The sequence below is a fragment of the Neophocaena asiaeorientalis genome, unplaced genomic scaffold (genome assembly GCF_003031525.2).
Source record: "Neophocaena asiaeorientalis asiaeorientalis breed wild unplaced genomic scaffold, Neophocaena_asiaeorientalis_V1.1 scaffold138, whole genome shotgun sequence".
Lineage (NCBI taxonomy): Eukaryota > Metazoa > Chordata > Mammalia > Artiodactyla > Phocoenidae > Neophocaena > Neophocaena asiaeorientalis.
The window spans coordinates 4693107-4708555 of NW_020172632.1; the positions used below are offsets into that span (position 1 = coordinate 4693107).

The 15449-nt window shown below is 43.2% G+C and overlaps 1 protein-coding gene and 1 pseudogene across 1 annotated transcript in view; one reads left to right on the forward strand and one right to left on the reverse strand.

The window, feature by feature from the left end:
• Positions 1–1356: 1356 nt before the first annotated feature.
• Positions 1357–15449, forward strand: part of ZFYVE9 (zinc finger FYVE-type containing 9) — a 196940-nt gene continuing 182847 nt past the window's right edge. The window contains exon 1 of the mRNA XM_024739235.1: positions 1357–1720. The gene's annotated coding sequence lies outside the window, so the exon portion shown is untranslated. The remainder of the gene's footprint in view (positions 1721–15449) is intronic.
• On the reverse strand, positions 13335–13811 carry LOC112395826 (40S ribosomal protein S15 pseudogene; annotated as a pseudogene).

Sequence of the window (15449 nt, forward strand, 5' to 3'; positions counted from 1 at the left end):
ATACTAGGCTGTATTATTCTTCAGTGGAGGGATGTTACATAAATCTATTAGTGAAATTTAGGGAGATTTTACCCAGACCAAGAATGATGACAAATGATGCACGCATCTTTCAACAGGAACACACACACACACACACACACACACACACATATACACAGATTGAGAGACAAAGAAAAAGATGAAAACAACCTTGAATCTAAGAAAGACAGAGTGTTTTGGAACCAACGATAATAGGAACTAACATTTATTGAGTACCTTCCATGGGCCAGATCTTTTACATAAATTATCTCCAATCTTCACAACGACCAGCAAGGTAGACATCAGAAAACCAAGGTTCCGAAATATTATATAACTTGCCCAGGGTCATAAAGTTACACACCACAGAGCTGGAATTGGTTGTATCAGGATCTGTCTGCCACCAAAGTCCCTGCTCATTCTACTATACCACTTTGTGATAAAATAATGTATACTATTTGTAAAAGTATGGGACCACAGGACTTGAAGTTTCTCTCTTTCCCTATTTTCCCTCTGACAGTCTTGCTGCTTTTGTTTTTGCTTCTGATTTTGCAGCCTAGAGTTTGAGTGGGATGGAATATGGGGTATCTGTAAACAGAACGATTCCACAGCCCCAGCTATATAACGATTTCCTTCCTTCAGAGCCTTACCTGGGATTTGGTGGGGGTTGGGGGTGGAAGAGTAGAGATGGGGGTGGGGGAGTGGGCTAGTTAGAAGAGATGGTGGTTCTTCTCTTACCTTTAAGTTATTTATGAATTTCAGGACAACTCGTTGGCTATTGTCTTTTCTTCCTCAGCATGTTATTATTATTATTTTTTTTCTGTTTTGGGGAAGGTTGGGGGTTAAGGGTTTGGTATCCGTAGGATAAATTCCTCAAATGCTCTGCCACAAGATCCAAAAAAATTAAGGTCAAAGACAATTCCTTCAACTGTTTCGGGAGAGGATTTGGGGGGGGGGAAGGTTGGTTCTGGGTCACTCTTCTTGCATCCAGACACACTGCAGGGATTAGGAGGGATCCCCCTTGAATCATGAGAGATGAAAACGAGGAGATTCCCTCACACCCCTGCTCTCAGGTGAAGGTCCGAGTGACGGGAACGTTAACGTACCTTCAGGAGAGAAAGAAAAGGTGCAAAGGTGCTCAGGGCCCGAGGACTGGGGAGAGGGAAGGGGACCCACCAAAGTTGGTGGGGACCGAGGGGCTTCCGGCTCCTGGGAGGCGTCGTCGGGGGCGGGCCGGGGGCCCGAGGGCTGCGCAGGGAACACGGGGCCCCGCCAACGCCAGGCCGCGCTCCCTCGCGTTCCCTGCAGCTCGTGCCCGGGCGGCCGCCGCAGTCCCCGCGCCGTAGCCGGGCGTGGGGTCCAGGGGGCGCTGTGGCCCAGCGGCGCCGGCGGCAGGAGCGGCCACGGCGACGCTGGAGGCTTCACGGAGGATCCCCGCTTGCAGCACCTCGGTTGTCCCGCCGCAGCCTTGCGCCCCCGGCCCGGCTCAGCGGCGCTCCTGCGGGATCTGCGTGGCTGCGGCGGCCCGGGAGCCCGATGCGGCTCGGCGGGCGCTGGGCCTCAGCAGCAGCGGCAACCACAGCTCCTTCAGGAGTGGGAGGCTTCGCGGCGGCGCCTGGGGCCGGGCCGGTGCCCTCCGGAGGAGGCTGTCTGCTCAGGGACGACCCCCACGGCCATGCTGAGGTGGCGGCGGCCGCTGCTCGAGGTGAGTGTGGCGCGGCGCGCCGGGGTCCCGTACTCGCTGGCCTTCGGCCGCCCGGGAGGGTCCTGGGCAAGCCCTCGGGCCAGGCGGACGGGGCGTCCTGCCGCTGCGGCCGCCTCCCCCACCCCGCGGCTAGGGGGTGGGCCTCAGCCCTTCTTTCTCGCGTCCCCCGGGAGGCCGGAGGCGCGTGGGGGGCGACTAGGCCCCGCGTCGCCGGGAAGCCCTCGCCCCGGCCTGGGCTCCGGGGCGGCCGGGTGTGTGGAGCGGGGGACTGGCAGGGTAGCTGGCACCCTTCGGGTTGGCCCCGGCGCCGGGCCGAGCGCAGCCTCTTACCCTGGGCCCGGCACGTACATCCCGGAGGGAGGCAGAGGACGCCTGTTTGCGAACAGCCTGGGCTTTTCCGCGCCCCATGCTGAGTCCCGCAGAGTCCCGGGGGGAGGGGCGGGAGGGCAGGGAGAGAGAGAGAGAGCGCAGAAAGTGCGGGGCCCTGAAAGCCCTAGGAACTCCTGGAGTGTCATTCACCCACCTGACTGGGCTGAAAACAACCGTTTGCGTCTTATTTGAGGTGAAATTTCATCACCTACCGGTAGCTCATCTTTGCCTTCTTCTGTTACATTTTGCTTCTAAGCGTGGTTTGCCTTGGAGAAAGCCCCCTCCCAGCTTTGCGATGTTAAGTTTCCTAGATAAATACAATCAGAAAAATATCTTAAAAAAAGAAAACAAAAGAGCAAAGGTCTGGACGCCCGCCCCGCCATGAGAGAGTGTAAATATTTTAATGCCTCAGTCCTCGTTACAAAATTGTCTCCCTAAATAGATCCATAGGATAGATGACAAGAGGATTTTAAAGTCATGCTAATAACAGATAACTGATAGAAATAGGACATATTCTAAATTTTAGTAGTTAAGTGATTTGTTCTGGTATTAATTTTTAAAAAGTTAGTGATTACAGTTGGTACCATAAGTCAGATATTTGGGTGTTTGTGGTTTATGATAAATGTGGTTCAGGTTATTCTTGTTTCCCATTATGCATGTGAAGGTTGTAGGATTAATAAATACTTATAAAACTTTTATAATCCTGAAAAAAATATGCTTATTGTAGAAAGTTCAGAAAGTACAGAGAGGTACTATGCCAACCCTCAGTAAATATTTAATAATGGGGGAAAAGTCACCCATAATCTCAGAACATTTTGATGGTCATTTAAAGTTTAAAATGGGCTGGTATTGTTGGTGATTAAGTTATTATCTCTGTATTAGGTTCAAAGTTAACTGTTCCATTTTACTGTTGAACATCCAGTCATTTGTATAAGACCTATAAAAATGTTTTACTAAATTACATTGCAGTCATAGTTGAATTCATCAATTAAAACAGAATAATATGGGTAACTACCTAAAAGACCCCTGATTCACCTTCTGTGCAGCATGTGAATCTCCAGGTCTAGGGAGGTTTTGGGTATTAAAGGTTTTTTGGGGACCTATCCTATTCGATGCCATAGCCTTGTATTGTTTTTGTAAAATTTTTGCTGAAATATTTATAACTGTAAAAAATTGGCTCCATTAAAAAATTTGGGGGAGGTAGATGAATTTAGGGTTAAAAAAATTTAATTCAGTTCTTAGTGTGTCCCTAAAGACTACAAACATTAGAATCAGCTAAGAGTGCTTATTAAAATATGCAGATTCCTGGCCACTTGAATCAGAATTTCTAGAGATGGTGGTGGCCCAAGGAGCTTCACTTTTATCAAGCTCCCCAGTTATTAGTCCTACTAAAGTTTGAGAATCACTGGTAATAAGTTTAAAGTTAATTAACCTTGTCAAACTGAGTGAAAGTATCTGTTTTCTAGCAAAGCTATAAATCTTAAGTGGCAATACAGTCATTTCTTATAGCGACAGATAATGGTGGTAATCTTAGAAAAATCATATTTCTAGAGACAGCTGATTCAACCAACAAACATTTATTGAGAGCCTTTTCTGGTAGCTGTGGTGTTACAGAAGGATACCTGACCACTTACCTTGGCTCTTAATCTTGGACTTCAATGTCACTGTCTGTAAAATGCAGATAGTTATCATACTTATCTTGCAAGGCTTTTAGGATAAATATATCTGAAAAAGCTTTGTGATCTGCGAAAGATCTTTATAAAGTTTTAGCTGTTAATATTAAGTGCCAGGTCCTGTCTTTGGTGTTCTGAGAAACACAAAAATGACCAAGGTCTGTGCTAGCAGCTAGCTAATTGTAGAAGCAGGACATGTTTAATTAACTGTTTTTTTAAATAAACTTATTTATTTTATTTATTTATTTTTGGCTGCGTTAGGTCTTCGTTGCTGTGCGTGTCCTTTCTCTAGCTGTGGCGAGTGGGGGCTACTCTTCTTTGTGGTGTGCGGGCCTCTCATTGTCGTTACTTCTCTTGTTGTGGAGCATGGGCTCTAGCCGCACGGGCTTCAGTAGTTGTGGCACATAGGCTCAGTAGTTGCGGCTCACGGGCTCTAGAGCACAGGTCAGTAGTTGTGGTGCTCGGGCTTAATTGCTCCGTGGCATGTGGGATCTTCCTGGATCAGGGCTCGAACCCGTGTTCCTTGCATTGGCAGGTGGATTCTTAACCACTGCGCCACTAGGGAAGTCCTAATTAACTGTTATAAGGCAGAGTCAGGTAAGTGTTGTAATTGAGTGGAACATGCTGGATCTCTATTTGAGGCTTCTATGTTTAATCCAGTAGCTTGCCCTTTAAGAATATTAATAATTTTTATGTATGGTCATTCCTTTTTCTTCTAATTCCTGATTCAGTGTTTTATTCTTTAAGGAGAAAATTGTATATGTTGCCTGGTGTTTATGTTGCCTTACTCCTTGAGAAAGATGGTGTGAGTGGAGATGATCCCATTTCTTCCTGTTACATTCCATTCAGTAAACTTTTATTTGGCACCTGTTATGTGCTGGCCGCAGACTAGTTGCAGGGCACAAAGCTTCTTTAAAAGATGACTGTTTGGGGCTTCCGTGGTGGTGCAGTGGTTGAGAGTCCGCCTGCCGATGCAGGGGACACGGGTTCATGCCCAGGTCCGGGAAGATCCCACATGCCGTGGAGCGGCTGGGCCCCTGAGCCATGGCGGCTGAGCCTGTGCATCCGGAGCCTGTGCTCCGCAACAGGAGAGGAAAAAAAAAAAAAAAAAGATAACTGCTTGGATTTTTAACTTAAATTCTCATGTTGCTAAAGGGATAGTGTGTGTGGTGTGTTTTGTTGTTGTTAATTTCATGATGTGGTGCAGAATATGGAGTCAGATGTGAGTACGAATCCTTACTGCAATCTTACTGCACTCTTATAGCAATGTGACATTTAGATCCTGAGTTTCTTCTTATGTGCTATTGGAGTAATGGTACCCCTCAGTAGTCAGGGCAGTAGAACAGGTTCCATGAGATAAAAGTAATCAAAAGCAGGGGCTTACCTGGTGGCGCAGTGGTTGAGAGTCCGCCTGCCGATGCAGGGGATACGGATTCGTGCCCCGGTCCGGGAAGATCCTGCATGCCACGGAGCGGCTGGGCCCGTGAGCCATGGCCGCTGAGCCTGCGTGTCGGGAGGCTGAGCTCCGCAACAGGAGAGGCCACGACAGTGAGAGGCCCGCGTACCGCAAAAAGTAATCAAAAGCAGTTAACTCAGTGTCTGTCACATAGAAGGTGCTCAATAAATGCTCAATTCCATTCCTCCTTTTGGAGAAAACAAAAAACCAGGCATTGGAATTTCTGTGTGACTTAAAACTTGGTAGCTTTAATTTTTTAGAGAATGAGTTTACTTTTGGAAGTTTTTGAAAATTTTGATAGAAAACAATTTTGATCTTAACTATTACACATATTTTCCATTTCATTTTTAGCAAATAAATTAGCTCTTCCCTATGTCTAGCTAATAAATTAGCCATTCTCTGTGAAAATATATTTGTTACATTTTCAGAGTTTTATTCATTTTTCAGTTATTCATTTTCAGTTTTACATGATCTTTGATTTTACTTGTGTGTACCTGACTTGCATTATATAGAACAACATTCTTAGTATATAATAATCAGTGAAAGATACATAGTTGCAGTTACCAAATAGAAATAGTTCATATACTTAGTTTTCAAAAAGCAGTATCAATTTATTAAACTTACATTATTTAAGAATTGAATAATCTTCAAAACATAGACTTTTCCTTACATAGCTACAGTAGATTAGAACTAGATTTTTATAACCTGTCAGATATGAGGTCCAGTCTTTTCTTATAACCTGTATAACCCTGGACAAGTTTCTTACCCCCTTTAAGCCTCAATTTATTCTCCTATAAAGCGAAGCTGATAATACCCATCTTATAGGATTATTGCGAAGATTAAATGATATAATATGTAAGTCAGAGCTGTAATTCAGTCCCATGAGTCCTGGTAAATCAGTGTTACCCTTGAAGTGGAAAATATACTTCTTGTTTACTTCTGTTTGAAAGAGCTTGAAAGGTCATTATTTATGGAGTCTACTACCAAGAATATAAAATCAGTATGGTCAATTTGTATTAGAGATTGCCAAATTAAGGAGAAACCAAGGTATCAGTATTAGTATTTTTTTTTTTTTTTTGCGGTATGCGGGCCTCTCTCTGTTGTGGCCTCTCCCGTTGCGGAGCACAGGCTCCGGACGCGCAGGCTCAGCGGCCATGGGTCACGGGCCCAGCTGCTCCGCGGCATGTGGGATCTTCCCGGACCGAGGCACGAACCCGCGTCCCCTGCATCGGCAGGCGGACTCTCAACCACTGCGCCACCAGGGAAGCCCAGGATCAGTATTTTAACTGTGTAGTTAGTAGAATGTCTTCTACTTTATAATACTCCATAAGTTTTATTTAATAAAATAATTTAAATGTTATTTATAAAATATTTCCTGTTAAAATTTTTTCTTTTGAATTATTATAAATAGCCCATTCACAGAACTGAACTATTAGAAAAATTAAAACAGTATATACTGTTTTGTAGTTATGAAGTACTTTTTGAGAGCTTTTAATAAAATAAGGTAAAGATGAGGAAATTTCTTTGGACACACTGAAATCAAGAAAAAGGCATTGAATTCATATTGGGCAAGGGAGGCTTAATGCATGTTGATGAGGCTGTTGAGGTGTTCAGGATTTTATATTACAGACCTCTTTGTAAAAATCCTAAATTTTTTTCTGTAAATTATCTTTTAGTTTAAATTTGTTTATTTAAGCTTAAAAATGCTTTTGCGGCCCTAGCTTTTGACCATACTAGTTTCTTTAGTTGATAATTCTGTAGTGAGTTATCTTTTCAACTTTCTGGTTGTTTACGATAATACATCCTCAAGGATATGTGACTTAATATCGATGATGGTAGTTCTGTTGCATTTTTAAAAATACTGAAGTAGTAAATTCGTGCCTTAGATTAAAAAAATTAAACTTAAATGGAAATTTGTTAAAAATTCTTTATTTTTAATTTTGGCTGCATTGGGTCTTCGTGGCTGCGTGCGGGCTTTCTTTAGTTGCTTTGAGCAGGAGCTACTCTTTGTTGCAGTGCATGGGCTTCTCATTGCCGTGGCTTCTCTTTGTTGCAGAGCATGGGCTCTAGGTGCGTGGCTTCAGTAGTTGCAGCACATGGGCTTCCGTAGTTGTGGCCCTCGGGCTCTGGAGCGCAGGCTCAGTAGTTGTGGTGCACGGGCTTAGTTGCTCCATGGCATGTGGGATCTTCCCATACCAGGGATTGAACCCATGTCCTCTGCATTGGCAGGCGGATTCTTAACCATGGCGTCACCAGGGAAGTCCCAAAATTCTTTATTCTTGTATGTAGTATAGTCCCCTATTGTTTGTTTCCATTCGAAATATTAAAGCTTTTCTATGAGGTTTTATAGGACATAGTTTGGAGTCAGCAATAATGACTTGCTAATGTTTCTAAAGCTTTTTCAAACTAGTTAGGAAATTCTGCAGGGAACCATTATTTGAGTAAACAGAGTGCATTGGGGCCTTCATTCTACATACATTGGATCAGCCACAGTGTTTTCCCATTTGATTATGATCACTTTTAGATCTTTTAATGCTGATTTTGAACTGAGTAGGCTGAAAGTTATACAAGATTGTATAACTGGTTTGTTACACAATCTTATAGTTGCTTTGGATGCCGTAATTTCTATATAAAGCTATAAAAAACAGCAGTTCTGGAGTCTTTTTGCTGGTATTAATGAAGAGGTAAGCATTTCTGTTTGTAACAGTTCTCTTCTAACCTCTCATGGTAGTTTATCTACCAGAATTTGTTTTATTAAAATGAAGAAAGAGTAAATCATATGTTATTATTATTATTTCAAAACACAACAGAGCCTATCTCAGAATTCTGTTTATTAAAATAAAGAACGAGCAGTATCAAAATTTTTTGAAAATATTCCATCAGGGTTTATGTAATTTTTAGTCTCCATTTTTCATTTTCAATTGAATGAGAGAAACAACCTCTAAAAAGTAATTGAAGTAAAACACTGCCAGTTTGAGACAAAATTTAAAACTTCAGAATATATCATCTAGACCTTTTTGTAATTCTGGTGATGTAATAGCTGCCAAAGTTTTTTGTTTTTGTTGTTTTAAAAAATTAGTAGCTAAAGTAAATTATTTTTGAGATTGTTGTGAGGTCACTCTTGGAAATTTCTGCTCAATGGTTAAAAAACAAGGTTAAGATTCTTTATTCTGGCACAGCCCTTCATGGTCTGGTTCCAACCTAATCCATGGGGTCTATTATTCATTGGCCAATGAGTATTGTATCATATTATGCCTATAATAAACCTCTAGCTTGCCTGGACATTTTGTAAAATGTGTGTGGCTAAAATGGGAAGTAAAATATAAAATGTAGCTACATGCTCCATTATCCAGTCCTCCCAAGATTCCAGGTTTACAACATTTTCCTTGATTTCTTTTGCCTTTTATCGCTTATTTGTGTAATGTAAAAGTTTTGTCAGTGGTGTGCTATCTTTCTGGTAGGTGTTTCATGTCTGTTATTTATAATTCTTAAAATGATCCTATAATACCCATGGTATCATGGATGTTTTACAGCTGAAGGAACTGAAGCTTGGAGAGTTTTATTGACTTTCCTAAGCCCACATCCATGATTCAAACCATATAACTCTGACTACAAACTCCACACTCTTTTTCATCATGTGAACTTCCCCATGTGTTCTGTTTTTGTTTTATTATAAGATTTTCCATAGTGCTTTAGGAAGTATTCAGATTAGAAGAGCACAACTTTAGTTGATTTGCCTTTGAAGCATGCTATTGGCATGTAGCAATTTGTATAAAAAAGAAGATGTGTATGTGCATGTATTTTGGGAATTTCTCCTTTCATATACTTATTTTTGAAGTAGATAAATGCCTGCTTTGTGATTATTATATAAGTATACTAACTGATCTCTGGACCTCATTTTTCTGATCTGAAAATGAGTGGTGGGCTAGATGTTAAGGCCCTTTCCACATTTAATATTCTATTCAATATTTCTAAAGAAGAGCTCAATGAAAAGATAGATGGCATGTGGACAACTCTAGGCAATGGTGACTAAATGTCATTGATGAAGTAACAGCATGGGGGGGCAGTGGGCTGTGGGTAGTGGCTGAGGAAGATAGGAGAATCAAGACCAAAAGATTGTAATTTACATTAAAGTTTTCCCTGTAATGACTAAAGAGAATATATTTCTGAATAAAAACACAACTCTGGAAATTAGCTGGATGAATAGTTTGTGACTGAGGCCTTTTCCCTCTACCTGTTATTCCCTGTCTTCTGCCCTTTCTTGTGATGTGTTTATGTTTGGAAAAATGCATATAGAGCTCTGTTATATGAAAATAACCAGATCAAAAGTAGCACACTTGAAATAATTAAAGCTTTCATATTGCTCATAAAGTGGGAATTCAGTAATTAAAATGTGGACCCATTGTTGTAGATCTTAAGAGAATTTGTTGAGAAAGCAAAGGAGGGCATGTTTTGCATTCAAAAAGGATAAAATGCATTTTAGTGACAAAACTTTTATATAGCCTACCCACCCTGGAGGTATTAGAGATGCTAATATTGACGTGTAGGTAATCAGATGATGTTTTGACTGGTTGGAAAATTGTTACCCAGCTAGAAAATTGTCATACTTTTCCTTGTTAGCGTTTTCTGCAGTCCTTGGATCAGTGAATCTTGACTTAGCAAAGAAATCATCCTCGACCAGGAGCAAGGAAGTGTTCTTTAGTCAAATACAATAAATTTGTTTTTTTTTTTTTTAGCATACTAGATCCCTCAGGTAGAGATTTGTAACTGCACATTCGTATTTTAAAAACTGAGGAGTAAAAGTAAAGAAATTTGTTTCACTTTATTTAGCAGTATATTACCCAGACTAATTGGCCGTGGAACCCTTTTTATCCACGTAATAGTTAGTAGTACAGCTTTTACTGATCTAGGTCAACTTTTATCTGTTTTATAAAGCCTCACCCTCACAATACCCATGGCTATTTGAACTCTCCAGTGATCAGTCCTGATTACTTCCTGAAGGACTTCATTCTGTTGTTGGTTACTGCTGATTATTAGAAAATTTCTTTTGTATTTAACCAAAGATCTGCTTTTCTTTAACATCTATCCTTTTGTTGTTTTCTTCTCTAAAATTATACAGAATAAGTACTCGTTTTAATATCTGAAGCTGACAAGATAATATCTTGTCTTCCCTGGCATAGTAATTAAAAACTCAGACTTTGGAGTTTGACTGCCTGGGTTCAAATTTTAGTTTCACTGCTTTTGCCTTGTGATCTTGCGCAAGTTAATTAATGTCTCTGTGCCTCAGTTTCCTCATCTGTAAAAAAGGAATAACAGTAGTACTTTAGTGGACTAAATGAGGTGATCCTTATAAAGAGTTAATTACAAGGGGCTTCCCTGGTGGCGCAGTGGTTGAGAATCTGCCTGCTAATGCAGGGGACACGGGTTCGAGTCCTGGTCTGGGAGGATCCCACATGCCGCAACAGGAGAGGCCGCGATAGGGAGAGGCCCACGCACCGCGATGAAGAGTGGCCCCTGCTTGCCACAACTAGAGAAAGCCCTCGCACAGAAATGAAGACCCAACACAGCAAAAATAAATAAATTAATTAAAAAAAAGTTAATTACAAAATGTGTTGGTTTGGTCCTCTGGGAAGCATTGATATTTTTCTTTTGGCTGTGTTTGGTCTTCGTTGCTGTGCGCGGGCTTTCTCTACTTGCGGTGAGCGGGGGCCACTCCTCGTTGCAGTGCACGGGCTTCTCATTGCAGTGGCCTCTCTTGTTGCGGAGCGTGGGCTCTAGGCGCGCGGGCTTCAGTAGTTGTGGTGTGTGGCCTTAGTTGCTCCGCGCCATGTGGGATCTTCCCAGACCAGGGCTCTGAACCTGGCTCCCCTGCATTGGCAGGCAGCTTCTCAACCACTGTGCCACCAGGGAAGTCCCCCCTGGGAAGCACTGAGATGGAGTTACTAGTGCAAGGGATTTTTATGGGGGTAGGTAATAGAATGCCTGTGAAGGGAAAGGGAGAGGAAGCTGAACTGACCAAGGAGAACCTCAAGTCTGTGATGCAGATCTGGAAAAAAAATCTTGGACAACCCAATAAGAAGCTCCAGAGCAAAAACTGCCTGTTAGAGGAGTCCTGCATTAGGAAGAAATAGCCAGGTTCTAGAAAATCCTCTGTGTTTAGTCACTGGCTAGGAGCTGCCCAAGGACAGTGTGGACTCCCCTGGAAAGCTGAGATGAGTTCTTATATGCTGCAGCTGGAGGCTCCTAGCTAACTGTATTCCTTGCACCTGAATGCGGGTTCTTTTTTGAAGGGAGATCCAAGTGATTGCCACAGTCCCTTTCTTACGCTGTGTGGATCTGTGTCTCTAAACATTTTCTGAGAGTAGCTCCTCCATTTCCGTGGACCTCTCTTCCTAATGGGAAAGTTGAAAATAGGATAGTGAGACAGGCTTCAGCCTCCATCTCTGTAGCTGGTCTCCACGTCACAGTGGTTCTCTTTGTCTCCTCCACTATCCAGTCTGAATTCTTGCCATTAGCTATAATTTCTGAAGTTCTTGGTGGTTTGTCTAGTGGTATGACCCAACCCTCATTTTTTATTTAAAATTTTATTTTTGGCTGCGTTGGGTCTTTGTTGCTGCACATGGGCTTTCTCTAGTTGCGGTGAGCGGGGGCTACTCTTTGCTGTGGTGACGGGCTTCTCATTGCGGTGACTTCTCTTGCTGCAGAGCACGGACTCTAGGCACGCGGGCTTCAGTAGTTGTGTCAGGCGGGCTCTAGAGCACCGGCTCAGTAATTGTGGTGTCCGGGCTTAGTTGCTCCATGGCATGTGGGATCTTCCTGGACCAGGGCTCGAACCCGTGTCCCCTGCATTGGCAGGCGGATTCTTAACCATTGCGCCACCAGGGAAGCCCCAGCCCTCATTTCTGAGGGGTGTGAGAACCATGCTCTTCTCAGGCCGGAGTGGTTGCATTTGTCTGTTCACAGTCACAGTTGGTCAGGGGAGTATCAAGTGGTACCCAAATGGATCATCTGAATTCCAGATATACTCCTTGATCCCATTATGTAACAGCAGCCCTACTTCACCTGAGGATGAGGTTTAATTAGCCTCATTGTGGTGATTCTACTTCTTGTCTCCTGGTTGTGGGATACACAGAGTCGCAAATTCCCAGGCTGCAGCTGTAATTTATATAGTTCAATATGATCCTTGATATGTCTCCTGGTAAAAGTGTGCCTAGAACCTTCAACTTTTTTTTTTTAGCATCTTTATTGGAGTATAATTGCTTTACAATGTTGTGTTGGTTTCTGCTATATAACAAAGAAAAGCAGCTATATGTATACGTATATCCCCATATCCCCTAGCCAGTTGGTCATCTTGAGGCATAGTGCTGTATTGGGGGTTCAGTGTCGCTCATTGGTTGGATGTTCAGAGTTGGCAGTAGCCTGATTGGGCCTTGGTAAGTGGACATCCATGCCTCCTTCTCTGCTTCCATCTTCATTTCTTTTACAGTGGCTTCTCTGTTCATGTTCCCATCATGCCAGTTCTGGGTGGCTAACGTCAGCTGTCTGAGTCATTTTGTCTATCTGGTTGTTCATTGTCTCTTCTGCATTGGATGCTTTCTGATGGGCATTAACACATGAAAAAGATTTTCACACTTTATGCTCACTCCTGTATGTTCATTCATTTGCCTCCGCTCATATCTTCTTGCATCCATTGTACAGTCTTTTTCCTTAAAGACCCCTAACCAGGTACTCAGTACATTTGCCATTGGCCATGAGTCTGTATATATTCTCATCTCAGGCCACATTTCTTTCTACACAAAGTACATCACTTGAAGCTCCATCTTAGGTAGACTTTGCCTTTCCACTGTCATGGTCTCCCCTAAGTGTGGCTGTAATGAACCTGTTGTTTTTTTTCAGCTTGCATTCACGTACTGAGCTGACCTATTTATAAGCCAAACTTTGGCTTTTATGTCCTCCTTAACTTGGTTGTATAGGATCCTCCAAACAGCTATAGATGTGAGCTGAGGAAGGGTGCTGGTACAACTGTGGTGTCAGGGAAGTCTTGACTGCCTACTTATGTAGCTTACATGTGCCCTTTGGTTCTGCTTGGGTTTGATTTTTTTTTTTTTCAGACAAGTCTCTACCTTTATTGGCCAGCAGGCTACTTAAGGGGGATGAAGCGGGAGGAGTGGGTGGCCCCAGTGCCGGGCCGGCCGTGCTTCACAGGCTTGTAGGTGATGGAGAACTTGCCTAGGTAGTGGCCGATCATCTCAGGCTTGATTTCCACCTGGTTGAAAGTCTTGCCATTGTAGACGCCCACCATGCTGCCCACCATCTTGGGCAGGATGATCATGTCGCGCAGGTGCGTCTTCACCACCTCCGGCTTCTCCATGGGCGGCGCCTCCTTCTTGGCCTTGCGCAGCCGCTTCAGCAGCGAGTGCTGCTTCCTCCGGAGGCCGCGGTTCAGCCGCTGCCGCTGCCGCGCACTCTACAGCTGCATCAGCTGCTCATAGGACATGTCCAGCAGCTGGTCGAGGTCCACACCGCGGTAGGTGAACTTGCGGAAGGTCTGCTTCTTCTTCTGCTCCACTTCCGCCATCTGGTCGGCTCTTCAGAGCTGGGTTTGATTTTTGATGTACTATTTCCATCTCATAATGGATTGTTACTTAGCTCACTTGAGTTTAGGACTTGGAGAGTCCTGTTGAGCCCAGCTCATTATGGGCAGTTCTGGACATATGGTGCCCAATGGTCAAGCGTTCTATCTCTTCCAGAGCCCAGTAGCACAGCAGGAGTTGTTTTTCTAATAGCATGACTTTTCTGCAGAACTCCAGGGGCCTGCACTGTAATTCTCCCACTTGGGCTTGCTATAAAGTCTATACTGTGTGTTTCCCCACCATTTATACCTCCAATAGCATGGGAGCTGCTTGCAGTACAACCTGGACCTACTGCAGAGTTGTTTACTCCACTCAAAGCTGGCAGCCTTTCATATTACTCAGTACATGGGCCACAGCAGTGTATAGAATGTGTTGACTCTAGAATCTGAAGAAACCTAGCAGACCTTGTGCTTCCTTTTTTTTTTTTTTTTTTAATAGTAGGGATGCAAGATGCAGCAGTTTGTCTTTTGCTTTGGAGGGAGTGTGCTGGCATAACCTTAACCACTGGATTCCTAAAACTTCACTGAAATGGCAGATCCCTGAATATTCATAGTTTTTCTCCCATCCTTTGGAGCACGTATATCCTTCAGCATGCTAGCCGTCTCTTGATCATCTTGCACGATCAACATGATGTCACTGATTTACTAGATTAGTGTGCTATTCTGAGTTCAGATCTCTTCAGACTATCTTACCACAGAGTAGGACAATTAATGTAGCCCTGAGGCAAAACTGAGTGTATACTGTTGTTGACTCCATGTGAAAGGAACTATTTCTGATTGGAATAGAAAAGAACTCATTTGCCAAAGCAATGGCTGTATGCCATGTACCTGAGGCTATGTATATCTGCTGTAGCAAACATAATACATCCAGCATGGTAGCTATGGTCATGGCTGCTACTTGGTTGAACTGTGGTAGTCTTCAATCATTCTCTAGGATCCAGCTGGTTTCTACAGAGGACAGACTAGTGAATTAAACAAACATATGAAAGGGACCACTACCCCTGCATCTTTGAGATCCTTAAGGGTGGCGCTAATCTCTGCCATTCCTCTTACCTCCATCCCTGACACAGTATTTTTTTGATTTACTGTTTTGGCCAAGGAGTGGGGAGACATTTTTAGGTCTCATTTGGCCTTTCAGTTGCTAAGTATGCCAATCCCGTTTATGTATTCAGGGCCTGGGAAAATAAGTGCTGGGTGGGTCAGTGGACTGTGGACCTACCATAAGCTAGACTTTGGCCAGAACTCTATTTCTTACTTAGTTCCTATATTCCTTCCCCTGTAACTGGGCCATAATTATGTTCCACGTTTCTAGATATCAACATTAACTCAGCCTCTGTGACCGTTAGTTCTTCAGATGTCTGGGTATTTTCCTTTCCCCACTATACCTAAATAGTCACCTGAGTAAATAGTCATAGGTCCCTTTGGGGAAATATATATATATATATATATATATATATAAAATTTGTTGTGGGGTCCTTACTCCTGGGGACCCATCCATCTCTTTAAGTCCGTCACCACCTCCTGGATCTGAAAACTGTTTCAGGTCCAGGAATTAGGCAAGGGATAGTAGCTTTTTTTTTTTTTTTTTTTTTTTTTGGG